This window comes from Callorhinus ursinus, unplaced genomic scaffold (genome assembly GCF_003265705.2).
Source record: "Callorhinus ursinus isolate GAN/ISIS: 27379988/994484 unplaced genomic scaffold, GSC_fseal_2.0 scaffold11, whole genome shotgun sequence".
Taxonomy (NCBI): Eukaryota; Metazoa; Chordata; class Mammalia; order Carnivora; family Otariidae; genus Callorhinus; species Callorhinus ursinus.
The window spans coordinates 1,910,624-1,935,706 of NW_027397073.1; the positions used below are offsets into that span (position 1 = coordinate 1,910,624).

The following is a 25,083-nucleotide window of genomic DNA, read 5'->3' on the forward strand; positions in this document are numbered from 1 at the left end:
CGGGGAGGGGGCCGGGCGCGTGGCGGGCCCCGCGCGCCCTCGCGCGTCCCCCGCGCCCGGGCGCAGCTGGCGCGGTCGGTCTAGTGCAGCGCTCGGCTCCGCGCCTCGGGCGCTCGGCTTCACCTTCAGAGGCGCGGGGCGTGCGCGTCCTCCTCCCCGGGCCTGCCGCCTCCCGCCAAGGTAGGGGCCAGGGTGTTGGGGGGGGGGTGCCGCGGGGCCCGCAAGGGGCGGGGGCGCGGGGCCCCGGGCCTGGCCGTGCGGGGGACCCCGGTGTGCGCCGCGGGGGTGGGGGGCGGGGAGGGGCTCCCGGGCGCGGGGAGGGCGGCTTGGCTTCCCTGTGGGTAGTTGCTCAGCTCCGCAATTCCAGGAGAGGGAAGATGCAACTTCGGGCGGCGAGGCGAGCGCTGGGAGGTGGTTTTTACCGCAGTGGAGGGGCGGGGTGGGGGCCGGGTGGGAGCGCGGAAGAGGCTCTGGCTTTGTACACTTCGTCAAAGGCGACGCGGGAGGAGGGGAGCTCGGATGCGCTCTCCATCCATTAGGAGACAAAGAGCAAATTGCCTTACTTTAAAGTAAAACGCTCTGGCTAATGAAGGTGGGTGATGGGGCTGCGGGGCCCGAGGAGCCGCTTCAATTATTAAGGGTTTGGCTGATGGGATCGATGCTGTGGGCACCGAGCGCTGCTGCCTCGAGTACGTGTTGGCGTGTGTGTGTGGGGGGGTGTTTTGCCTCCCCCTCCCCTGGCTGCATGACCATTAGCTGGGAGCGTATAAGTGACCCTAACATTAAAGAAGTGAGTGCGCCTGGAAGGGAAGTTAGGGCCGGGTGGGGGTGGGGGGCGAAGGTTCTCTCAGTGACCGTGAGGGGTAGGGAGAGGGCTCAGGGTGGCAGGGACTCCTCGCAGATGCACGCAGCCTGGCGGGCGTCGGAGTGGGGGTGGGGGAGGTATTGATCGCGATATATACCCGGGTATATAGGAGAAAAGGAGAATGCTGTGGGGCGTGTGTGGTAGTGGTGGTGGTGGTGGGGGGGCGGTGGTTGGAAAAGCGCCTCGTCTGCCATTTCCAGGGAGAACTAACGTACTGAATAGTTACGATCAGTATTTAGAATAAACCGCCTCGTCAAGTTTTAAAGAAACTTTATGAATAAGTTTGTTAAAAGCCAGCGGAGTTGGGAATTTAAAACAGCGGTTTATGGAGGAGGTTGGTGTGGGGTGACAATCAGTGGTAGTGGGCAGGGAAGCCAGTGGAGCCTTGCAATTAGGGACCAGAGAGACCCAGCCTTTTACCCGAAAATGTGGGTCTGTAAGTCAACCCCATTTATTATCCGCGTTAATAAGCTCCCCGCAGCAGACGAGGATCAGACCAGGGGCTTCTCGGGTTGGTGTGTCTGCATCTTACTCATTCTGCTGGCTTACTGATAAAGAATTACTTGGTCTCCGGGTGTGCAAAGATCAACTTGCTCAGCCCTCTTTTTAAATATATTCATTCTGTGCCTTATTTAATCCAGATGCACAAAAAGCCATTTGCTGCTTCATTGTTGGTTTACATTTTTTGAAAAGGCGACTGGTGTAACCTGTGGAATTTGAAATGCAAATAGAAGCCTGTGGGAGTTGAGGCAGAACAAATCAGCATTTATAAAGTGAAAAAGATTTAATGTCTTTGAAATCATTGCAGAGGAAGAAAACTGGAGGGGGGGTGATTTTTCAGGGAGTGAATTGTGACGTCAGGTCTTTTTGGAAAAGATGTTATTTTTAAGGTCTGAAACCCGGGTATGTAAAGTGCTTACAGGAAAAACAGATTACAAGATTAACATCTGTTAACATGATCGTTTATCTCCAGCCAAAAATAGGTCAGTTCTTTCTTAAGGAAACACGATTGCTGGCGCATGCTTAAATAATAAAATTAAAATAATGAGTTCACAAATTAGGACTGGCATTTGTTATAATCTGATCTGTGAAAAACATTTTTTAATTTCGAGATCAATAAAGGTCAAAGTCTTTTTTGGGCGTTGAGAACAACTCTTCACTCTGCGTCCGCCCCTCCGGATGACCCCCTCTTCCTCACTCTTCGCTCCCTCTCCGCCCCCACCCTGATTGCTAATTTCCCTTTTCATCCATTGTGGAAGTACAAAATATATTTAAATGGATATTGTCTGACGCCCCCGTCGTTAAAGAAAGCAAACTCTCCGCGCAGATGGCTAACTTTCAGGGCTCTGCTGTTGTTTTACCATTAAATGAAACGGTAGGGAGGGAAGGAAAAAAAAAAAAAAAAAAGGAAACAGCCTTGCAAAGTCTCCCTGCCCCCTGGGTGTGAGTGACGGCTCTGTCGGCCAATCCGCAGCGGCTTTCTCCATCCCGGAGGTAATTTGGAGTGTGAGTGTGTGTGCGCGCGCGCGCGTGCATGCGCCCATGTGTATGCACACTGTTAAGTGCTACTAGCCCCGCGCATCCGCAGGCTCCTGATGTGCACAGCTCTGTGCTGTAGACGTGGACACGCTTTTATCTGAGTCTGGGCCGCTAGATGGGTACGCAGCAGTCCAAATGGAGACCCTGCCTCCTCCGAGTGTTCTCCTGCAAAGAATGGGCGTTAAGAGGTGCTTTCCGATTCAAGTCGAAACCTGCAGAAGGGGAAGAAAAGAGGAGAGATATGGTTATGCTTCTCAGCAACCGGGGAATCGAAATGTGCGATTCCTTACGGCTCGTTCCCACGAGGCGGGCACGCCCTCGCGCGCTTGTGGTCCGGGTGACGGAGCCCACTCACCAGGCGCAAAAGCGTACAAAGAACGGGGATTGTTGAAATTGGTGTGAATCCGTAGAAAAGTGAAGGACAGCATGAACCTTACAACTTCATATTTTATTGTGTCACTGAAAGTTCATACTTAGTCCATGGCAAATTCTAGAATGTGACCCGCTCATGGTCAGTGAAAGTTCTGCCCACCCGACTTAGGAGTGCGGAGCGCCTGCTGGGTCTGCACCGCACAATGGGCACATTCACGGGCGGAGTGCGTCACGGGCCGCCCCACGCTTCGTACCGGCCTAATCTGGCACCAGCTTCCCCGGGAATATCAGGGGTGGTGTGTGGACGTGCACGGACCAGACCCAGTCACGTAGCATCTCAATCGCGGTGCTGCTTCATTCCGGGATGGATGCTGCTGCTGCATTGGGCGGGTTGGGGACCCACGTGTGACCCCTCCTCCGGAGACCCCTTTAGGGAGACCCCTCGGAGGGACCCCCGCGCCCCGCCCTCGCCCACGCACGGTGTGCCCATCTGCCGGGCCGCACCAAGGTTACGCCGAGGGTCCATGGGCGACCCCAGGCGACCTTCGTCGTACCCCCCTGCAAGAACCTAACTCAGTTACAAGCGAGTGTCCCACCCCGATCCTCCTGCTCCGGCCATTTTCGGCTCCCAAACCCGAGTTCGATCCGGTTCTGCGCCCCCCCCCCGCCCCCACGTCAGGGAACTCGCGGAGTGAGGAATGGGCAGCAGGGGGGAGGTGTCGCGGGATTAAATCATTCCTATTTATGTATCTCCTAGAGAGCGGCGCAGGGCCCGGGGCGCCGCTGGGGGAGGCGGGGCGGAGGCGGGGCGGGGGCGGGGGGATTTACCTGCCCGCCCCGGGGCGGGGGCGGTGGCCGCTTGTTGCTGGGTTGCCAGGGGGCGGGCTGTGGGCGGGGCGGGCAGGGCCGAGAGGTGGGGGAGGGCCCGACCCGCGCCCCCGCCCCCCGGCGCCCGCCCCCCGCCCCCGTCATGTGGAGCGGACGTCACTCGCCTGCACTGTAACCCAAGAAGTGAAAGAGACGGGGACCCACGGCCCAACTTCGCACCGTAACAAAGGCGGGGGTCCGTGCGGGCCGGAGGGGCACTAGCTGGGGAGGGAGCGCGCTGGGAGGGAGGGGTCGGCGAGTGGGGGGCCTGGCCGGGGCGGAGGTCTGCAAGGGGCGGGGGCGGGGGGGGGGGGGGCCTGGCCCCGGCGGCGATGGGGGGGAGGGTGTCTCCGCGGGGCCGGGGGGCGGGGGTCTGCGTGGCGGCGCGGGCCGCGCTCCGGGGGCCAAGGCGCGGCTGAGGCCAGGTAATTGGTTTCTATTTTAAACTTCACTTTGTTCTGGCGGAGGGGGGGCGGTGGGAAAGGCGTGGCCCCCGGAGGACGATTACATAAGTATTCACACCTGATTTGGTCCGGGCCGGGGCACCGCGAGCGGCTGCGGGTGGGCGGTGTTGGGGCGGCCGCAGGCCGTCCCCGCGAGGGGCTGCCGCGCGTGGGTGTGGCGTCCTGCCTGCGTGGCCTCTTCCCGTCCCGGCGGCGAGCAGCCGGCGTGGATGCGGGGGGTTGTTCCTGGAAGCCCAGATGTGCCCGAGGGCGTGGGGCCGGGCCTGCTAGCGGGGTCCACTGCGTAACAAAGGGCAGGGGCTGCGGGACCCAACAGCAAGTCACAAAAGGAACTTTAGACGGTGGTCTTAATTAAACATGCCACGGAAGGCATTTCCCTCATGAACCTGCAGTTAAGTCTGCAGTCCTGATTAAAGATGATTTAAAAACTGGTGGCTCTCCATCCTGTGGCCGTGTAATAAAATGCCATTGAAGTACTGACCAGAGTGGAAGCAAGGCTGGATAGTCCCCCAGCAGGATCCTCTCCAGATTATTTTTTAAGCCGCCCTATTAATATGATTGGAGTATTTTGGTTTAGGAATGTAAGTGCTCCTTTAAGGAACTAGGCATGCCAGCTATTTGATAGGATACTTTCTACTGCTGCGTAAAAAAGCTCACTTCATCATTTTATCATTTGTTTGTTTCCTCCTTCATTTTCTCTTACATTCTTTGATTGTGGCGTCAAAATAGCTGTGCTATTTATGTTTACACAAACCCGCTAGAATTAAATATGCCACATGCCTCTGCTGGGCAGGATTGGGAGCTTCCCCCTCTTGCAGGAATTGGGGAGCGAGTTGCCTGAGCTGGCCTGGAGCCTGGCTCTGAGGGCTGGTCACCGGAGGAGGACATCTTTGGTTTCACTAGGCTCCCATGCTATCTTGGAGGGGCCCAGCCAGAAGCAGTCGCAAGCCACAAGGACTTAGAATGTTGAGGTGCTGAGCCTCAAGCCTATGGGTCTAGTATTTTTCTTAGTTCAGTAGGAGGACTTTGTTTTCTTAAATTAGCTAATTTGAATATACTGAAACATAGGGGGCACATTAACATTCTAAAAAAAATAGTCCAGAGGGATGTGTAATAAAAGGAACCAGAGAGAGTGGGAATGCCTCTCTAAGATGAAACAAAGCATCAAAGCAGCATTTGTAGTAGGTGTAGAGTTCAGCGGAGAGAGAGGAGTTTTGCTTATTTTTATTTCTGAAAGCTTTTGCCAGAGTCCACTTCCCCAAGTGGCCTAATAACTGAGAGATACCAGATCAAGAACTTGGCCTTGTGTGACTGATATTCATCGCTGGTGAGTAGAGTTTACATCATTGGTGTTAATCCCCTTGTTATTGGTAAACAACCTTTAAAGTTGACTGGAAACTGAGAGATTCAAGTTTTCCTGGAACTTTGAAGTCCTGTGTGTCTTAACTTTGGAGGATGTTGTCCCAGAGACCTCGCAGGAGGAAAGAGAATGAGAGATGTTTTTGAAAGCTGGCCAATGGGAAAAGCATGTTGTTTCCATGTCCATAAATTGTACTTTATCTTCATTTACCTTAGCTGCTCCTACATGGAGGTATTTGAGTTTTATAGGTGACCCATTTGATGTGGATGTTGTGTCGCAACAATTCTGTGGAAGAGAAAAGAGACTTCTTTAGAGGATACTTGAGAATGAGCTATGCTCTCCCAGATGGTTTTCAGTCTTACCAAATAGGGAAAAGTGGTAATGTGACCGAGGACGTTGAGTAGCGTTTAGTCATGGACTGTTCTTGAAAAACCAGCACTCCGTTTAATGGGTCTTTGTGGATTTTTATGTATTCATTTTCCAGGATACCTAGTGGTTTTATTTGTAATTTACCAGAAGGAATCTTTTAAACAGGCATTTTGTGGGAGTGGCTCTATGTCTGGCTGGGGATTGTGTGTAGAGTTTCAAGGGCATTATACCTTAATGTCCTAGGAATAGGAGACTGGAGTACAGACAGGCTGGTTACGGTTACGTCCAGCGCGAAAGAGCTTGTCCAAATGCTTGCGCTTTCCTTTTATAATGTGCTTGTTTTCACTGTTCAAGACAGGACGCTATTTTGGGTTTTATTCCATTTTCAACCCCAGAGAACAGGGCAAGTGTTAATTATATAATTAAAAGTGGTATTTTGCTTGCAACTAGGTTTCTAATTGAATAAAGCATCTGTATTAAAGGTGCAGGAAACAGAACTTTTTCGTCAGTGTTTGAAGGCCAAATTTAGCTGGAGACATCCAGACTTTCTCAAGGGCATGGACTGAAGCAGAAGTAGGAGACATAATGGAAGAAAGCAAAAGAAAGTTACATTCATTTGATTACATATCTGCATTATAAATATTTGAATATAGAAGTAACATTCCTTCCTCAAAGGCAGACATCTTACGCCCTGTGTTTATACATTTTAGTGCTTGCATAGAGCTCTTCTGACAGGATCAAGTGGTTCTTTCAGAAGTGCATCTCTTTGCTGCCCTCACCCCTCCCCCTCGAAATTTCCTGAGGCTGTGGGAAAAGTTTAATTAGCTCTCCCCTTCCTGACCAAAGTCCAGAGAGAGCTAGGGGCCGTGCGACACCCTGGCCCAGCTGAGTGTGCCTGCGCTGCCCTGACCCTCGGTGGACTCCTGCTTTGTACTTGAACTGACCACTGAACTAGCAGCCAGTACGTAGACCTTCCTGGATTGCTTACCGCTTGGCACCTTTGACCCTTGCTTCCAGAATTAGTGATGTCCAAACGTGCAGAGTGATTGTGTCACTTTGGCTCCCAGACCATGACTCCGTGGAGAGGAAGTGCCATGCCTTATGGGTTTGCATTTTTCAGGTGAAGTGCAGAGTCCGGACGTGTTTGGTTCCGAGGTCTGATCAGACTGCATCTACCTGTATGTTGTGGGGGTAGATAGCAGGCTGGAGTGTCTAGAAGGCAGGTGTCCGTAGGCTGCCATTCAGCTGGCCCAGGAGTTTGGGTACCAGCAAGTCTTCACCTCCTGCTTTGTGCTTGGCTTGGCTCTAACGGGTGGCATGGGCCGAGGGCTGTGACTGAGACCATCTTCTCCCTCCTGCCCTTCCCCTGGCGCTCTCACTGCAGCCTTTCCACCCGGTGGCCACCGGCCAGCAGCGTGTTGGCGGCAGCCTGTTACGGGTCTGAATGTGTCTCAGGGCCACGTGAATAACAGCATTTTTGGGATTCAGGCCTTGGCCTCCGTTCTCACTGGTCCCAGAAATAAGGGAGTTTGGGGTGGGAGAGGTGGGACATTTCTCTCTGATGGAGGGGTGACCTCTGCCCGGAGTGGGTTGAGACCCCCCTCCCCACCTTTCTCACAAAGTAGAGTGAGTGAGTTAGGGGCGGGTGGGGGGTACGGGACATCCTCTTTGTCATCGGACTCTAGCTGGGACTATCTTAGAGTCCTCAGGAGTATTGGTGACTTGTCACAAACCCATTTTAAGAAAGGAATCCCATCAAATGTTTATTTATGAAGAATTTACTAATAAAATTAACCGTAGGGGAAGAATAAAGAAAAACTTCCACTATGAATTTTAAAATGTCTCATCCAGTTCTTTAAAATGCATGTTTATTTTAAAATTAATTTTCTTCCGCAGAGGACTATTTTAGGGGTATGACTTTAATAGCTACGTGAGGATGCATATACAGGCCCTATAAATGCATCGCTTGTATTTGAAATTTGTACCCCCCACTAAGGTATATCCAGTATATTTTAGACAGACTGGTAAAAATTAGCAGTTGCAACTGTCCGTTTTGTGTATTCCTTATCCCTTGCATCTGGCTACACGTGATTTGAACAGCTGAAGCTTTTCTTTCCAAAGCTGGAGCTGGTTGTCATATTTATGTCCAGAATGAGATGTTTTCCAGCGGCATACATTCGAATTGTAAAGAAGTGTAATTTTGTGGCTCTCAACATTCCTTAAAAGTAGTTCTCCAAAAAGATCTGATCTTTATTTATTCTTCGAATCCTTTGGTACTGAAAATCACAAAGCAGGAGTAATTAGAAATGCAACTACTTTGAGAACGTAAACATGTAAACAGATGTAAAGTAATGAATAAAACACCACCCGGGGAATAGAAAAAATAAATCATTTAGAAACTATATTGGTTTAGATACGTTTTACTGTTTATTTCAAGTATGAGTTCATTCTGGTAGATATTTTTCTTTCTGGGTGTTTGTGTGTGTGTGTGTGTGTGTGTGTGTGTGTGTATTTGGTCAAGAATTTAATCAAGTTGTTTAATCGAAATTTCAGGGATAGGTATTATATGTGATTGTGAAGTTCAGACAGTTCCTCAGTGGAGTGCTGAACACAGGGTGAGATTTTTTAATATATTTTATTTCAAGACAAAATTAATCTGGCGTGTTATTCTTTCAGAAGCAGGTAGACTGGTCTCTTGCGGATCTGACACCCTAGGGAGTTGCTGATGTCAGCTCAGCCTTTGGATACAGCTGTCCTGTTATTTTCTTGCTCATTTAGGGGATGGTGAGCTTAGGCTAACATGTGGTGTTAGCTTTCAGGACATAGTTAAAGAGAGACTCTTAAATGAGGTTCTCTGTTAAAACTCTGTAGTTTTTCCCAGATAGTCCTTAAGGATTAAAATAGAATTTTCAGCATTATTTAGTAACACTTGGAAACCCCTGTCTTCAGCTCTTCCCATGTTAAAGTAAAGGATATTTGTTTAGGAATTTTCCCCTTTGTTTCAGAAAAGGGCAACATGTGTCTGTCTTTGCCATATGGCACTATTTAACCTATATTGCTCAAGCTGACTTGGCATGGTGTTAGGCATTGATTGATTTCAGCGTTCGAGAATGTTCTTTGAAATTTAGTACAGTGAAGAATGCATCCAAAGTGGTGTGGAGAGGCTGCTCGTGGCTTTAGCAGCTTCCTGTTCGATTGATGTGAAAGGGTAATGAGCAAGTATCGCTTGTTTCTTTCCTGAAATAATTTTTGTGGAAAATAGTTTCGTATTAAGTGTTGACTGTGTTAATTCAGGGAAATACAGAGCCCAGTGGGAGTAGTTAAAACTTCTGTGGGTTGCAAGTGGGCTGATAACTCCCTGTTTAGTTCCTGATTATTTCAGTGATTTTAAGCTAGACCTAAAAAATGTGTTTTTTTTCCCCTCCCTTAAAGACTTGGCTTTTTTTTTTTTTTTAAATGGATGGTCGGATCAATGAATAGATGGACAATCCTGTTTCATAGTTTAAATTTCTGTGGTGCTGTTTTGGAATGATCTAGAGGCAGAACAGAGATGCTTTCACTTAGTGATTTGTTTACACATACTGCTTTTGAATTTTTGGGTAGTCTTGCGTTTAATTCACCAGAGTGGCTTCTTAGGCGACATCCCGGGAATTTATGAACAGGGAACAGCATGAAGATTGTGCTTCCATTGTTAGCGTCCGGAGCTAACTCGTCTCTCGGTACCCCTCTCGTTCAGTCTCGTTAGCTTTCATCGTACTGTTTTTCCCTGTTTTAGGGGAAGAAGTAAACACATTTATACTCCGTGTGTGTGTGTGTGTGTGTGTGTGTGTGTGCGCGCGCGCGTGCGCACGTGCGGCTTCAGAGCAGGGCATCTGTGGGCAGGAAGGCGGGCCTGGGTGTCACCTCATAGCATTGCAGCCGCGAGCGTGAGTGCCGCTTTTGGTGATGCATAATTTATATTGACATTATCAAGTGACACGGGGAGGACATTTTTATGCCAGTTTGAGAAAATATCATCATTCACATTGATAATCATATTCCCACCAGATTTAGATTCATCATACCAAAGCTTTTCATGTCTTTAGCGTGACCATTAGCATAATGACGATAATTTGTCCCTTTGAGTAACACCACACGTAATTTACATTAGTGTTATTCTGATGAGTACAGCACAGCCCAGGTGTTCAAGGGCCGTCCTGATTCCAAAAATGGCTTTTTACTTTTTAAAGTAAGAGGTGAGGAAGATGATCTTAGTCCTAAAGCCAACTTAAAAAACATGACTGGTCGTAAATAAGTGAATTCCTCACATAAAAGTCCTTGCCATAGCAACGTAAACTTGGGGACAATTCTGTGGAGTCGTGGGATTAGTGGTTTAGCGGCAGGATTAAAATTGGCCTCCGTAAATTACCCTGGTGACAGAAAAGCAGAATCTGTTAATGGTTTTACAGGAAGATTGGCTTCTCTGTTGTTCTAGATTGATGACAGATCACGGCTGCTGACACTCTGAACTTTGGGAAGGAAGGTTAATTTTTCTAACAGCTATTCAGTTTTAAGTGTCTGTAGGAATTGGTTAAAAAAGGAGGTTACTGCAGTTCGGATTTGGGATTTGGTTGGAGATGATGTACAGTCCGTGTTTGAGTTTGGCTGCAAACGGTAGAAGGGCAGTCGTCCATGTGCATTTCAGGCGGTCATACCGTGAGGTCTTCCGACTGTCTGTGGACATAATAGGCCATTTTGGAAAGTGTGGTAGATCTTCTGGGCCACAAAGGCACCTTTTAGAAGCTTATGGGGTGGTGGTTGATGAAGCTGTACCTTCTCGGCTGGCGCAGAATTCATGGGGCTCCTCACTCCAGGGTATGGTTTCCATCTCGGTTAGGAGCGTGAACGTTAAATCAATTCTATAGAATGACTGTGAAGGAAAATGTTTACTTTCATGACTATTTACCTTTCTTTGTAAATTTGTGTTATTTCTGTTTGGGCTTGTTTTAGAAGTTTCATATTGAGGGTTGTATATGTGTTATAATTGATAGGAAACTTGGAGGTGGTTTGGGGTGGATCCTCACATTTTATGGGAACTGAAACGCAGATGGATTTAGTGGTTCAGCCATGGCCACGGCCATAGAGCAGAGCTCAAACAGGTTTCGGGATTCCCAGTTCCCAATACGTGCTGGAGGTACACAGCAAGGGGAGGTAGACGAAAGCCCACTTTCAAGGTGACCTTATTGCGAGCTCATTTAGCGCTGCAGAGTGTAGACCCGGCAAGTGATGGGGTATTTAGGACTGTGGATAGTATACTGCCCCACTTCAATTTTACCTTCTGATGCTCAGCGCTAGCCCCAAAGAGAAGAAAAAATATGGGCTAAATGTTTGCCTCTTTCAGTGGGGATAGCATGTTAGTGTGAGAATTGGATGGGTCGTCCCATTCCAAGGTTCCTGCAGCATTGCTGAGCTCAGACAAGGAGGGAAGCCCAGGTCACCAAACACCCAGTGGCTGTTTGCACAGTTCCCAGCTCAGCAAGGGGCCAGGGTATAGATTTTCTTGGGAAACCCAGTGGTAGCACCAATAATAACATCCCTTTTTGTGAGGCAGTGACTATAGAAAGTAAATGACCAGCATGGGGTAGAAAACCCTAAAAGAAAAAAAAAAGAAACCACCAAAAATTTCAGGGAAAGGGATCAGAGAAGACAAATGATAGTTGTTGATAGACCACTGGTTTCTCATGGGCATTCTGTCCTAGACTGCGGCAGACGGAGTGCAGGAGTGCTGGTGGGGAGCGGGCATCTGCATGGTGGGTGCTCTGAGAGACGGGCCGAGGGCCACAGACGTCCGGGGGGAGCTGCTGGCTGTGTGGGGTAGGCCGTGGAGCACCTCGCCCTCAGCACATCCTTGGTGCGTGTGGGCAGCATGGCAACCGAGAGAAAGGAAGTTGGGCGCGGGAGTGAGCCAAACACAGGGAGACGTTCATTTCCCTGTCCTGTCTCTGATGGCAGATGAGGCGTCAGGCCACACACGGCAGCCCGTGGCCCTGGCTGGCTGGTGTCTGGTCTGCTCCCGGTTGCTAAATGGACTCCGGCAGACTATTACCAGTTTGTGGAGAGGTCTCCCTCCCGTCCGCCAGCCTTGGTTAACTTGGGAGCTGGGCCAGGATGCCGCAGATTTTACGTCATTATGCAAGAGCTGCTCAGAAAGCCTACCGGCTTTTGCTTTCTCCAGGTGAGCAAACAGGGCTGATGTTCTAGGTTTTCGCTTCAGAGGAAAAATCAGGAAGTTGAGACCCCAGTTTAGAATCTGTTTTTCCTTTTCTGAAGAAGAGAGTACTGAATACCTTTTCGTTATTTACCAAAAACTATACCCTAGGTAGTTTGCTGCCTTTCTAGAATTTTTTATAATACATTACGTCCAACATAAACTCAGTTGCATAGATCTGTTTGATCAGTGTTTTACTTTATGGACGTCATCCCTTGTGTGAGGATTTTTGCAGGCTTGTTTGAGTATCTGGTGATTGAAATCTTGTTATTTATATGTTGGCAGTAAGAGTTTGCTGGTTTATACGCATCTCCTTCCATAAACAAGACAAGGAGTACCTGGGTCACATGTTAAATATATAGTGAAACATTAATAAAAATCAAGAACAAGGAAATGAAATAATAGACCTCAATCAGGGGAAAATAGGATTGTATATCCAGATCACAACAGTCTTTCCAGTGGGTATACTTGAACCAGAATTTAGAATCTGAGCTTTCTGGTGACTAAAACTAGGAGTGAAACATGCCATTTATATGTTGAATTGATGACAAGGGCAAAACTCATCGGTTCTCCTGTGGAAGGAGAGCCTCTTTTAGCACAAACACTAAAGGAAACTTTTTTACGTTGATTCTGATATTGGCTGTTTTTATAGAGGGTATGGTTTTTTTTTTTTTTTTTTTTTTTAATGTGGACAGTGTCTTCGGTGATATTCTTATGGTCAATGCGGAGTGACTTTCGGAAGGTTGTTCTCGTAGTGGCTGTTTCAGAGAACCGGTGGCATAATAACAAAGTCCAAAGCACTGAGAGCTGTTTTTTGAATCACCATGAAAATATGATCCAAGTTACTGAATATTACAGTTTCCCATTATATTAGAAGTTTAATTTTTATTACTAATGTCTTATTATAGACTTGAATCAAATTTGGTGAATGCCTGAATAAGCAGCCCCCCAAATAAATAGCTCATAAGTGCTTTGTTAAGGCTCATTTCCTTTCCACAAACATTGATCACAGGCCCATGGTGAGCAAGGGAGTGGCACACATTCCTTATGGGTGTCCTTTGGTATTCATAACAGGAGCTAGGGAGTCCTTTTAGCTCCTGTTCCCCCAGGAGCATGCTGAGACCCACGCAGGTGGCTTGGTCAAAGCCCCACAGCTGGGCTATCTCAGTAGACCTCTTTGGGGCGGTCACCTTGAGTTTATAACCTTCCTCATGCTTGTTTAAAAAGTGTGTGGTTGGTCTGAGCCATCTGGAATTGTATCTCTGTAGAGATAGATCACTCTGTGGAGGACCAGTCCCCCCACCCTCCAAGCTCCTTTGCCTTCTAGATGGCTGGGGTTACCCAGGAACCACTGCAGAGAAGCTGGGAGCCAGGGTGTAGGTCCCATGAATGGGACCCAGCTGCCTGAGCCTTTGGGGACTTAGAACCTGGCAGACTCAGTATGTCGTCCTATCTGCTCTGAGGACAAAGATTTTGAGTCATCCATCAGGAAGGAGAAATTCAGAGGGTGGTCTGAGGATTCGAAGCAGGGAAGCTCCTGCACCAGCCCCCAGTGGTTCCAGCCAGCTGGTGGAGCTCCCCTTGCCTGTTCCCCAGGTCGGCTTCGGAAGGGGAGGTGCCGCTGGAGCCCCTGGGGGCTGGTGCTTGGAAACTAGAGGTCTGTATTTACAAGACCGCAGGGCAGGGGTCGGCAGACTTTTCCTGTGAAGGGCCAGATGGTAAGTATTTGGGGCTCTGCAAGCCAGCTCTTTTCTGCTGTAGCTGCTCTGCCTTGTAGTGCGGAGACAGCCCTAGACGGCCAGTCAGCACATAAAGAAGCTTTATTTATGGACACTGAAACTTGACATTCCTATGATTTTATGTGTCACAAATTGTTACTCTTCTTTTGGCTTTTTTCCAACCGCTTAAGAATGTAAAAAACATTCTTAGCCCACAAGCCATACAAAAACAGGTGGTGGGCAGGATTTGGCCCCCAGGCCGCAGTGTGCCGACATGGCCCGGACGGCGCTGCCTGATGGAATTATAGTGCATCTGTCATTTTAGAGTTTCTAGTAACCACATGAGAAAGGTTAAAGAAATGGGGAAAATCACGTTAGTTTGTCTTATATAACCCAATCTATACAAATTGTTACTTGAACATATGAATGACATAAACATTATTACTGAGATATTTTTTGTTCTGCTTTTACACCAAGTCTTGGAAATCGGGCGTGTGTTTAACACAGCTCATCCCCATTTGGACTAGCCCTAGCTGGCTACCCCATAGGATGGTGCAGCTGTAGGGGGTGTGAGATGACCCGCCCCACCCTAAACCATGGCCAGTTGCTGAGGTGAGTCAGAAATCGTCACTCTGAAAGCTCAGCTGTTTTTCCGCAGGGACACTAAGGGAAGATGCTTTGGGAATGTCTCTGTCGAATCCTAGCAGTTTCATGAAAGGAAGAAAGGTCATTTGTCATCACTCTCAAGACCTGTGCCAGGAACCAGAGATAGCGGTGGTGGGGTGCTGGGGGCTGAGGGGTACGTCCCGCGGGAGGCAGCAAGTGACTTGTGGCCAGTGACAGAGCCTCGGTATGCCTTCACTTCTTCATCTGTGAGGTGGGACGAGATGCTGGCCTTTCTCGAGGCCCAGCAAAGGGGGGTGTGCAGTGCATGACCCAGCTCCCGTTGAGACTCACCAGTCACAGAGTGGACTAAATAAGAGATAAACCTGCTTACCCTGAGACTTTCAGAAGACAGACGGAAGATCGTCATGGTTTGAGTTCATTTTCTGTCTCCTCTAGCGATAATTTTACATCCAGCATATCAACTATGTGAGCGACTTGGTTCTTCCCACTTTCTGTACATCAAAAAACGTCCTCTGTTGTTGTTTTTCTTTTTTTTAGAAAAGAGATAAGAATTACTTTATTCAATGAGGTAGATATTATTTATATTGCCCCGTAAGATTTAAACCTGTTTTATCATAATTTGCCACATTTTAGTCTTGTTAATCCCACAGTTTAAAAAGCAGATTTATAAAATGTGGCATGGATTCGCTGCTTGGGCTTATGGTGCATCTGGAGTGAGACCCCAGCTGAGTCATCATGTTGTCGTTCATTGCTGTAGTGGTAGCGTATCGACAAAATGCTGCTTCTGCGGAGGGGCCGGCTGTTTCACTAAGATGATGGTTCTGCAGCCGCCCCCCGCCTCCGTCGGGTCGGCCCCTTTGCTCCCCCGAGCCCCTGATGGGGTAGGAGTCCGTGCGCTTGGAGCTCTGCACCAGAGCTTACCAAGGTAAGATAAAGTGCCTCGCGGAGAGGCAACACTTTTTTCCTTCGGAATGGATCTGGAACAAATATATTCAATTAGTCCTTTTTAAATAGGTCATTTAAATATAATAACATTAATAATAATAAAAATGAACATTTCCCTCTGAAACGGGTAACAAGCATGGTTCAGAAGATCTGTTTCTCGGAAGAATGAAGTCATTCGCTCAAAGCAAAGGGATCTTCTGTAGGCTGCTTCTCTCTGAAGGGATGAGGGTGAGACGCTCCCCGCTGTTTTCAGTCAGTCCTTCCGACAGTCTGTTCGGAGTGATTCCTGTGTCCTGTGCGGTGGGAGTTCGGGTGAGCACCGAGAGGACCACGACGTCCCGCCCTCAGGGGCTTCACCACAAGCCGTTCTGTGAGGACTGGCCGCTGTTTTTTGGGGGGGTGGGGGGTGACAAGTGTGAAGTTGCAGGAGGATGTTGGGGTACTTACCAGGTGCCACACGTAGGCACAAAACCCTGCCTTGTTGTGAGGAGACGGAGCTAAGCTGGTGTTTATCCCCAGGTGTCCTAAGATGGCTGTTCGGTTTGCTTATTCAGTTTTGTCACATTTTCAAGGTGAAGCACAGTTAAATTGCTTCGTCATCCTGGGGCTGGTCCTGTTTTTTGTGGCTTACCTATTGTTCCTTGCCTGTAAGTCCAGACTTTCAGGTCAGCGCGTTTATTATTTTGACTGAGGGTCAAGTTCCATTTCTTGTCCTATCAATCACAGAAATGCTTCTTTTGATAGTTAAATGTTGTTGAGGCACACTAGGATTCTATTTACTGTCTTGCGTGTGAATAGCAGTATCAATGTTAAGAAAACTTAATACCTTAAAAAAAAATAAGACCGATCAGCATTCAGGTGGAATAACAAAGTCCAGGTCTACAGTGTTCCACTGTGATGGGAAGTGCTATTTATCTGTTTCTGCTTCGGCGGCCAGCAGAAGAGTGCTTTGGGCGTGTGCAAATTTAGGCACAGGGGTATTTCCGCCCACAGGAGACATGTAAGTCTTCACTGTTAGGATCACCATTTGCTAGTGTGCGGACCTAAAATTCTTTTAAAGGTTTTGCGAATCCACATGCATCTCAGTGAGTTAGATTTTATAAGTGGACCCTTATCTTGAAAACGATTAAAGCCTCCATAGCTGGTCAACCCCTCTTGGCCATGCATCCGGGGGCTCAAGAGCTTAGGCAGTTTCTACCCAGTCATGTGAAATTTATGTGTGTTCTCTTGCCTGAGGATCTGCTGGGTTGGATGGGATTTCAGGATCGTGATAAGGTCTTCTGATTAAAACACCCTTTCTCAGATGAACCATGGCTGGTTTTGGAGGTTAGTGAATAGACACAGAACTGTAGGCTTACATGGAATCACTGAGGGCAGAGTTTCTTTTATATTTATTTGGAAGTCACTTTGTTTAATTCACTTTAAGAAGTCTGAGGTTGGAGCTAAGGATATGGGACTACATCTTACTTTGATTTGTCAGGGACTGTAGCAGCTGGGGGCAGGCGTGGTTCCTTTCCATAATCCTGTGATGCTGATTTTGTTTCTTCTGGAGAAGTCCCTTTGCTCGCGATGCCTTGGTCTAAATGTCATTATTCCAGGGAATTAATAGGAAGCTACATGTTAATTATTTAATTACACAGAATTCAATATTGACAACTGGTATCCAGTATCTTACACTATGTCTCTTGCATTAGGGGATGAAGAGAGACATAAGCGCTTTGCTTTTAAGGTATATACAGAGATTTATTTTTTATTTTATTTTTTTAAAAGATTTTTTATTTATTTATTTGAGAGAGAGAGAGAATGAGAGAGAGAGAGCACGAGAGGGAAGAGGGTCAGAGGGAGAAGCAGACTCCCTGCCGAGCAGGGAGCCCGATGTGGGACTCGATCCCAGGACTCCAGGATCATGACCTGAGCCGAAGGCAGTCGCTCAACCAACTGAGCCGCCCAGGCGCCCAAGATATATACAGAGATTTAAATAAGTTACATAGAGGTCCACAAAATGGTATGAAGATGCATACTTTCCCTTTAGTGCTGTGAAGGGGGCGTGGGGTGGGCGGTGTGGAATTCGCAGCAGGTAACACATTACTTGATTTCTCACAACGCATTGAGCAATTTAGTTAGAGCCAGAAATGTAGGGTAGTGTTCTCCTTGCCCAAATTAAACTATGTCTTTGAAGATAATTATACAAAATGCATAGTTTGGAGACTACAAAGTTTTCATCATTTTTGCCTTCAGGATATTTACAACTTAAAGAGGAAATTGGATTTTGAGAAAAAAGAATATGTTAGCCATTTCACAGTGCAGATATAATTTTATTGTACGCCAGTTACTATTTATTGAGTGCCTTCCGTGTGGCCATCACTGTCTTTGGTATTGAAATACATGAGCTTAATAAATGTATTAAGATTTTTAATATATAAACTTCAATTTAAAACATTAAAATGGGCCATATGTGAGTTTTTCTGCAACTCATTTTTTTTTTTTTAAAGATTTTATTTATTTGACAGAGAAAGACACAGCAAGAGAGGGAACACAAGCAGGGGGAGTGGGAGAGGAAGAAGCAGGCGTCCTGCCGAGCAGGGAGCCCGATGCGGGGCTCGATCCCAGGACCTGGGACCATGACCTGAGCTGAAGGCAGACGCTTAACGACTGAGCCACCCAGGCGCCCCTGCAACTCAATTTTTAAAATATTTATCTATTTGAGAGAGAGAGAGAGCATGGGAGCACGTGCACAAGCTGGGGGAGGGGCCGAGGGAGAGGGAGAGAGAGAATCCTCAAGCAGATTCTGTGCTGAGCCCAGAGCCCAACCTGGGGCTCGGTCCCACAACCCTGAAATCATGACCTGAGCCGAAATCAAGAGTCCAGCATTTAACCGACTGAGCCACCCAGGCACCCCTTCAACTCATTTTTTTTTTGTGTAACGTCACAACCTTCTCTTTTCAAAGGTTGTGTAGAGTGCAGTTCTTTGCATACACCATACTGATTTCCAAATGCCCAGCGCCCAGAGTGGCCCAGCTCTGACCCATCTGAATGGGCTGTGGCTGTGAGCAGCCAGAAGGGACAGCCAGCCCCCACCAGCTGGACATCTGCTGGAGCAGACTGCCCCTCCTCTGTCCTCTCCCCTGTTGCTGGACATTTGCATTGCTCCCATTCTTTCCTAGGATGCAGCAAACCTCTCTGATAACACAGTTTTGTGTACTTGGGGGAATATTTCTTTAGGATAAGTTCCCTGGGGTGGAATTTTGGTCAAGGAGGGGCATTTCATTTCATTTTATTTTTTTCAGTAAGCTCTGTGCCCACTGTGGGGCTTGAACTCACAACCCCAAGACCAAGAGTCGCATGTTCTACTGAATGAGCCAGCCAGGCTCCCCAAGAAGGGGCATTTTAATTGATATTGTCCCAATTTCTCAGCAAAGATCAGAATGCCATTTTCCATCAGTGTGAGTGATGGCTTTCTCTTTGTTGGCCCTTGATCTTATCAGTCTTAAGTCTTGGCCAACTTGATTAGGTAAATATCTTGTGTTAAAGAATTTAAGTATGTTGAGCATTTCTTCATGTTTGCTGATCATTTTATTTCTCCTTTGAATTGCCTGCTTATTTTCTTGGTCACTTTTCCACCGGGTTATCCACACTTTGTTGCTTTATTAGGACAGTAGCCTTGTGCTTTGTGCTGCAAGTATCTTTGTTTATCTCTTTTATAGCTTGCACTCTGTGTAAATTCCTTCTGCTCAACCAGCATTGAAATAGCCCCCATCTGAGTTGTTTCTCAAAAGATGTGTGAATTTGACTGATTTTTTTGCATTGGAGTTGCTAGAGGAATATAACAGATCTTTTGATTTCTTTTTTTTTTTTTTTAAAGATTTTATTTATTAGGGAGAGAGCACAAGTAGGCAGAGAGGCAGGCAGAGGGAGAGGGAGAAGCAGACACTCCCCTGAGCAGGGAACCTCACGTGGGACTCCATCCCAGGACCCCGGGATCATGACCCGAGCCGAAGGCAGACGCTTAACCTACTGAGCCACCCAGGCGCCCCCAGATCTTTTGATTTCTCACATGATTATTGGTCTGGTTACTTTTTCTGTCGACTCCTGAGTAAATGTTGAACATTTACTAGAAAATCAGGCATTTCTTTCATCCATCTTATCAAATGTATTCACCCAGAGTTTTAAAAAACTTTGTAGTATTTTAGTTTTCATTCTTTTGTTGGTCCTTACACCCAATTCCCCCAAATCCTGCCCTTTTAAAATGTCTAAATTAGGTTGGCTAGTCATTTAACTCCTTCACTGGGGTTATCAAAAGGATAGTTACTGATTTTATTTATCAGTTTTACTGTTTTGTTTTTCCTTATTGCTACTTTTTAAAATTCAAATTTAAGAGGTTTCTTTAAGAGGTTACTTTTTGAATTGAGTGTTTCATTTGTATATTTTCTTCATTTTTAATTGCTGTAGCTAAACTTTTAGCTTTCTTTGTGTCCCATGGATTTTGACACAGATTAGTTTCAGGAGAGGTTTTGGGTTTGAGCTCTGATTGTACCTGCCATGGGTGTTGTTACAGAGACTTTAAAATTTTCCAAATGGCTGAACTTCTGTTAGTTTGGTTTTGCTCTTACTCGCTAGTGTTTGGTGTTGTGGTACCGTGTCATTCTGGAGCTCATGAGCTCGATGCTTCTGAGTGATGGAACCCTTTGAGGCCTTCTTTGTGCTGGTACGGGGTCACCCTGTGCTCTGTTGCTCCTCCAGCAGAGCGGTGAGTGTGGAGGCTGAGCCTACAGAGCAGATACACCTTCCTCTTCGCTTCAAGTTCTCTATTATTTTTCCTTTCTAATCCGGGTTTTGGAGAGTTTCGTCATCTCTCCCACATCTATTTTCTCCTGCGGGTCTTTCCATATACTCACTGGGATGTGGGTTTTAGGTATTTTATTCTGTGTTACTTGACTTACAGCTTTTAGACCACTATCATCTTTGTGATTTTTTTTATCCCTTAATAAATATGACTTTTGTGCCATGTAGTGCCTTTTTATTTATTTTATTTTATTTTATTTTATTTTATTTTATTTTATTTTTTAAGATTTTATTTATTTATTTGACAGAGAGAGACACAGCGAGAGAGGGAACACAAGCAGGGGGAGTGGGCGAGGGAGAAGCAGGCCTCCCGCGGAGCAGGGAGCCCGATGCGGGACTCGATCCCAGGACCCCGGGACCACGACCTGAGCCGAAGGCAGACGCTTAAGGACTGAGCCACCCAGGCGCCCTGTAGCGCCTTTTTAAGGCGTGAATTAAACTTTTAATGACATTCTCGTTTTCAGTGTTGCTCTTGTTTGTGTTTTTCCGGTGTAGTTTGTCTCCATGCCTGACTTTTGTTGTGCGTCCCTTTGTTTTCGGGGTCTCTTTAGAGAGTACGTGTTAGAGTTTTGTTTTTCACCCTATCGTGGAGTCTTCCTTAATAAATTTCTTCCGTTTATAATTTTCCTGAAACAGATGTCCTCTTTCCTAATTAAAAAAAAGTTTTATCTTCTTTATGCTTTCTTCCTTTTTCCCTTTATTTTCTGTTCATTGATCTGTGGATTATGTTTCCTCTAATTCTTGAAGTCAGAAGGAAGCCTGCAGAAAGTCCAGTGTTTTTAGTTATGCTGGTGGTTATATTTATAACTTTTGCTTAAACCCGTGTTTCTCAATTTATCAAGTTCAGTAACCATATAATTTGACTTCCTCTTTGGCAAAGATGAAGAAATGAGTTACTTCTGTTACCTTCCTCCTTTCTCCACCTCCTTGCCTCTCCCCGTGTCGCTCTTGCAATTCCTTTTTGGGATGTTGTTTTAGTCTAGTGTTGCTCATTTATTATTTTTACATTATTTTACTTCAAGACATGTAAGAATTACATGTTTATTTTCTGAGTGGATCACAGTTACTTAGGCTTGATTATATTTATACTTCTGTGCTTATTGGGTGTAGTGATAATTGTCAGACTTCTTTCATTCTTATTTTTTCTGAGTTCTTTGAGTCATCTTTTATTTGTCCCAGTTGCCTTTCCAAGTAGATTGTAAAGGATATGTTGGTGAGGACGCTAGATCCCTGAGCAGGGAAGGGGGTGCTGGATGAGAACCAAGCCCGGGAGAAATTTGGTATTGCAGAAACCTTGAGGCGTGCATGTGTGTGGAAGCACGTGTGTATGCATGCGTGTACGTGTGCAACCACGCGCAAACACGTACGTGTGCAAGCATGTGTATATGCACGTGCAAACATGCTATGTGCATGTGCGTGCAGGTGTGCAAGCATGTGTATGTGTGTACAAATGCATGCGCACGAGTGCAGGTGTGTGCAAGCATGTGTATGCATGTGCAAACGTGTATGTGTGCAGGTGTGTGCCAGCGTCTGTATGCATGTGTGTGCATGTGTGATCGATGGCAGGTAGCCAAGGGGCAATGTTTCAGAGGTCATTGTGGGCAAATAATCGTGACTCTGGATCATCTGGAAGTCTTTGTGCTCTGTCCAAAAGGCAGTGGATGTTAGAGGCTCTGTCCCCAGTGGGCGGAGTGTGTTCTGCATGACCCCTTAGTGGCCTGCTGCAGGGGGCTCCCCAGTGCGGAGACTGAAGAAGGGGCATGTTCAGGGCAGATGATCCAAGGAGGCTAGTGCTTGGGGCTAGTCCAGAGGCCGAGAGGCGGGGAAGAGGGGCCGAAAGTGAGTGGTTCCCATTGGAAGGTGAAATCCTGGGGAGCTGGCCACGAACCAGATACTGTGAGACTGGGAGAGGCCCGGGTGCACCTTGGATCTCCATGTGCATCTGTAGGGACAGTGATGCCCTCACTAGGTAGGTGGCCCTGTGGGAGGAGGCCATGGGCGGAGATGTGGGCTCCGTAGATGTGGTGGGTGTGGGGCTGGGAGACGCAGGCCTGGGGTCCTGGGCTGGGGGCAGAGGCCTCTCCTGGACAGGGGTTACAGTCCACCTTCCAAAGCCTGTCAGGGCTGCCGGGTGCTGGACCAGGACTCAGGGGAGCCCTGGTGGGCTTGGGGATCTCCTGTCAAATTCTATCCCATGAGAGAGAAGAGGCCACTGAGCTGTTGGGAAGAGGTCTGGGGGCCAGCAAGGCCTGGCCTGCGCCCCCACGGAACTGGCTGTCCAGCCAGGAAAGCCTTGCAGGCTGCCCGTTACCAGGTACTCATTTCCCCGCGGAAACAGTATGGGCCACAGATTCAGATGACACGCCGGAGGCCACACATCCAGTCCTGGGGCATGGGAGTAAGGTCCCTGGAGAGCTGCGGCCAGAAGTGATGGGAGAGGCGCAGCCCAACCTCGTTACGGCCCTGGGTGGCGGCCGCGCACTCCTTCCTTCCGAGTCCTGAGGGTTGAGGATTTGGTGAATTGTAATAGTATGTGGACTGAGAATACGTTGTCCATTCTGCTTTTTCTTTAATAAGAGTTTTTAATAGTATTCTTTTTCCTGTTTCTTATTTCTTCTGGCCAGTAGATGGATTAGGAATCATGTAAATTGTTAATCTTTGATGTGGGTGGGATACAGCTTCAGAAAGGTGTCTTTTAATTAATCAGCTTACAGAAATACTTTTATTTATTTTTTTAATTTATATATTTTTTAAAGATTTTATTTATTTGAGAGAGAGAGAGAGAGAGCATGAGAGGGGGGAGGGTCAGAGGGAGAAGCAGACTCCCCGCCGAGCAGGGAGCCCGACGTGGGACTCGATCCCGGGACTCCAGGATCATGACCTGAGCCGAAGGCAGTCGCTTAACCAACTGAGCCACCCAGGCGCCCCAGAAATACTTTTAAAGAAGGATACTGCTCAGAGAAGTCGGGAAAATAGAGGGAATTTCTGAAACCAGGCTTCTTGAGCTTCGTGGAAACATTTTCCAGGGCAGGATAGGCCCAGCGGTACGTAGGGTTTATCAAAAATCATAGGTAAGATGTTCTGAATGTGAACTAAGTCAGAACTTGAGCGCTTTTGGCCAAGGCTGGCTGTGAAATGTTTGTAACGAAAATGAAATGGATTAAAATTCTCAGAATAAACCAGAGAGCACAGAATAGGATTCGTACGGAATTTCCAGGCAGAAAGAATTGGGACATTCCAAAGCTGATTTATAAAAGGGCTCCTTGGATCCAAACACTACAGTGTCGGTTAGATGCTGCATCTAAAATAACGTGAACTTGGAATTTCTCAAGCAGTGAGTACAGAGCGTGGTTCTGGTAAAACATGGTGACGTGGGATTGAGATGCGCCCTTTATGTTCTTTTATGTATATGACCTAGAATTGTGTCATGAAACTTTCAGTGGGTTCCAGAGCTCAGTTAAAAGTTGAGGGGAAAAAAAAAAGAAATGCTTTTCTGTAAGTCTGTTGGTGCAGAGCATGCGGAGTGTTACAGGGTAATCCACAGACAGTCTGCTCCAAATCTGGCACGCAAAAAATTGGTGGCCTCATCTGGGGAAAAAAAAATCTTTTTTAAACAGTCTGTGGATTCTGGTGATGACCTCGGACATCTAAGGATCCAGTCATCATTTAGGATAATGTGTTTCAAGATTAACATAGTTCATGTAAGTGTAACCACAGATTAGATGCCTGTGAATAGTATTAATATTTTGTGTTGTGATTTTTTTCTGGGAGTAGAATATGAAGGCATTTTAAGTGACTTCGAGCGTTTATAATCTCTATGTTTTTATTTTGCATTTTTTATTGTGGCAAAGTAGATATACTGTAAAAATTGGCATATTAATGATTATTAAGTGTACAATTCAATGCCTACATCGGTTTTTTATAATCAATGAATATCAGTTGAGAGGAACCTAAGTTGACTGTGTCTGGTTTTCTGAGGACAGCATGACTTAACCTGTCATACTCCAGAGCTTTTGAGTAGAAGAAGATAAAAATAGGAAGTGAAGTCTCTGTGTCACCCCAACATTAAATTATGTTTTTTAAAAATATTGATGTTTCTGGTCAGTTCTCCCCTCACCACCATTCCTTTTATCTGAAGAGTGAATGTCCTCCCTTGGCCCAACCTGGTAATTTTATTTAATTTTTTGTTAGACTGAAAGAAAGCACTTTTACCCTAAATGCAGTAGTGGAAACTATTACCAGGTTTTTGGTTATTTCAGTGTAGAAGGGAGAATATGTAACCTAAAATCATGAGTACTTCCTTGTAACTGTCTGCTGGGTATAATACATACATTCATACATCTTCACGGAAACGTATTTTTAAAGAGCCCTCTAAATAGAAAGATAGAATGAGTGTTGCGTTCTTGGTAATGTGAAAAAAATTGGACAGCAAATCCTTAATAATAATTAAGTGTGGGTGTAATTTTGGGCGGGTGACTTCACCGCTCTGCACGGTTTACTAATTTTACGTTTTGCTGGGAGAAGGCAAAGACTTTTTTCTAGTCCGGGGAGTGTCAGCCCAACCGATTCGGACTATGACCGGTGTTCCTACACGGGCATCCAGAGCTGAACCTGTGGGAGCACTAGAACCTCATTTTTTTTTTTTAAGTTTATTTTTTATTAAGATTTTATTTATTTATTTGAGAGACAGAATGAGGTAGAGAGAGAGCATGCGGGGGGAGGGTCCGAGGGAGAAGCAGACCCCCCGCTGAGCAGGGAGCCCGATGCGGGACTCGATCCCGGGACTCCAGGATCATGACCTGAGCCGAAGGCAGTCGCTTAACCACCTGAGCCACCCAGGCGCCCTACACTAGAACCTCATTAAAAAA

General features: G+C 46.9%; 1 protein-coding gene and 1 long non-coding RNA gene across 11 annotated transcripts in view; one reads left to right on the forward strand and one right to left on the reverse strand.

Annotated features, from left to right (window-relative positions):
* The first annotated feature begins 77 nt into the window (after window positions 1-77).
* ZNF516 (zinc finger protein 516) overlaps window positions 78-25,083 on the forward strand; it is a 116,240-nt gene continuing 91,234 nt past the window's right edge. For 3 of the 10 annotated variants that reach the window (XM_025886409.2, XM_073898023.1, XM_073898024.1), the window contains exon 1: window positions 3,735-3,839. The gene's annotated coding sequence lies outside the window, so the exon portion shown is untranslated. The other 7 variants (XM_073898016.1, XM_025886410.2, XM_073898020.1 and 4 more) reach the window with 7 other exon arrangements.
* LOC141373703 (uncharacterized) lies at window positions 2,198-4,304 on the reverse strand. Its single transcript, XR_012379949.1, has 2 exons — window positions 4,166-4,304; window positions 2,198-2,616 (listed from the first exon to the last, which is right to left on the reverse strand). It is a non-coding gene; the product is annotated as an uncharacterized lncRNA (long non-coding RNA).